Source organism: Arachis hypogaea, chromosome 5 (genome assembly GCF_003086295.3).
Source record: "Arachis hypogaea cultivar Tifrunner chromosome 5, arahy.Tifrunner.gnm2.J5K5, whole genome shotgun sequence".
Classification (NCBI taxonomy): Eukaryota; Viridiplantae; Streptophyta; class Magnoliopsida; order Fabales; family Fabaceae; genus Arachis; species Arachis hypogaea.
Window position 1 is genome coordinate 61,224,838 of NC_092040.1, and position 2,424 is coordinate 61,227,261.

The 2,424-nt window shown below is 42.4% G+C and overlaps 1 non-coding gene across 1 annotated transcript; it reads right to left on the reverse strand.

Moving 5' to 3' along the window:
- Nucleotides 1-210: 210 nt before the first annotated feature.
- LOC112804426 (small nucleolar RNA R71) lies at nt 211-314 on the reverse strand. The gene has a single exon (XR_003203039.1). It is a non-coding gene; the product is annotated as a small nucleolar RNA R71 (small nucleolar RNA).
- Between the last annotated feature and the right edge of the window lie 2,110 nt (nt 315-2,424).

The following is a 2,424-nucleotide window of genomic DNA, read 5'->3' on the forward strand; positions in this document are numbered from 1 at the left end:
TATCAGTTTTTAACTGAGTTCTTGCAGATCTGTGAGACTGTAAAGACGAATGGAGTTGATCCTGAAGTCTACAGACTCATGCTTTTCCCTTTTGCTGTAAGAGACAAAGCTAGAATATGGTTGGATTCACAACCTAAGGATAGCCTGGACTCCTGGGATAAGCTGGTCACTGCCTTCTTAGATAAATTCTTTCCTCCTCAAAAGCTGAGCAAGCTGAGAGTGGATGTTCAAACCTTCAAACAAAAAGATGGTGAATCCCTCTATGAAGCTTGGGAAAGATACAAGCAGTTGACCAGAAGATGTCCATCTGACATGTTTTCAGAATGGACCCTATTAGATATATTCTATTATGGTCTCTCTGAATTTTCGAAAATGTCATTGGACCATTCTGCAGGTGGATCTATTCACCTGAAGAAAACGCCTGAAGAGGCTCAAGAACTCATTGACATGGTTGCAAACAACCAGTTCATGTACACCTCTGAGAGGAATTCCGTGAATAATGGGATACCTCAGAAGAAAGGAGTTCTTGAAATTGATGCTCTGAATGCCATATTGGCTCAGAACAAAGTGTTGACTCAACAGGTCAACATGATTTCTCAAAATCTGAATGGATTGCAACATGCATCCAACAGTACTAGAGAGGCAGCTTCTGAAGAAGCTTATGATCCTGAAAACCCTGCCATGGCAGAGGTTAATTACATGGGTGAACTATATGGAAACACCTATAATCCATCATGGAGAAATCATCTAAATTTCTCCTGGAAGGATCAACAAAAGCCTCAACAAGGCTTTAACAATGGTGGACGCAATAGGCTAAGCAATAGCAAGCCATATCCATCATCTTCTCAGCAACAGACAGAGAATTCTGAACAAAACACTTCCAATTTAGCCAATATTGTCTCTGATCTGTCAAATGCTACTTTCAGTTTCATGAATGAAACAAGGTCCTCCATTAGAAATTTGGAGGCACAAGTGGGCCAGCTGAGTAAGAAAGTCATTGAAACTCCTCCCAGTATTCTCTCAAGTAATACAGAAGAGAATCCAAAAGGAGAGTGCAAGGCCATTGATTTAATCAAAGTGACCGAATGCACTAGGGAGGAGGAGGACGAAAATCCCAGTGAGGAAGACCTCCTGGGACGTCCCTCAAGCAAGAAGGAGTTTCCTATTAAGGATACAGTGGAATCTGAGGCTCATACAGAGACCATAGAGATTCCATTAAATCTCCTTCTGCCATTCATGAGCTCTGAAGATTATTCTTCCTCTGAAGAGGATGAAGATGTGACTGGAGAGCAAGTTGCTCAATATTTAGGAGCTATCATGAAGCTGAATGCCAAGCTGTTTGGTAATGAGACTTGGGAAAGTGAACCTCCCTTGCTCATTAGTGAACTAGATACTTGGATTCAGAGAACTCTACCTCAAAAGAAACAAGATCCTGGCAAGTTCTTATACCTTGTACCATTGGCACCATGAGCTTTGAAAAAGCTCTATGTGATCTGGGGTCAGGGATAAATCTTATGCCACTCTCTGTAATGGAGAAGCTGGGGATCATTGAGGTACAACCTGCCTTGTTCTCATTGCAATTGGCAGATAAGTCATTGAGACAAGCTTATGGGACAGTAGAGGACGTGTTAGTAAAGGTTGAAAGTCTTTACATCCCTGCTGATTTCATAATCCTAGACACTAGGAAGGAAGATGATGAATGCATCATCCTAGGAAGACCTTTCCTAGCCACAGCAGGAGCTGTGATAGATGTCAACAGAGGTGAATTAGTCCTTCAATTGAATGGGGACTACCTTGTGTTTAAGGCACATGGCCATCCCTCTGTGACAAAAGAGAGTAAGCATGCAGAGCTTCTCTCAGTTCAGAGTCAAGAAGAGCCCACACAGTCAAACTCTAAGTTTGATGTTGTGAGGCCACAACCAAGCTCTAAGTTTGGTGTTGGGACTACACACTAACATTGACCTGATCACCTTGTGGCTCCATGAGAGCCACTGTCAAGCTATTGACATTAAAGAAGCGCTTGTTGGGAGGCAACCCAATTTTATTTATCTAATTTTTATTTTTATTGTTATTTTGTGTTTTATTAGGTACATGATCATGAGGAGTCACGAAAAAATCAAAAAAATTAAAAACAAAATCAAAAACAGAAGAAAAAAAATTTTTCACCCTGTAGGACGCACAGGCTGGCGTTCAACGCCAGAACAGAGCACCATTCTGGCGCTGAACGCCAGAAACAAGCAACATCCTGGCGTTGAACGCCAGGAATGTGCCTAGAGGAGACAAGCTGGCGCTGAACGCCAGCAACAAGCATGAAACTGGCGTTCAACGCCAGAAACATGCATTACATGGGCGTTGAACGCCCAGAACGTGCACCAATGGGCGTTTGAATGCCAGAATGATGCACGAAGGCATTTTACATGCCTA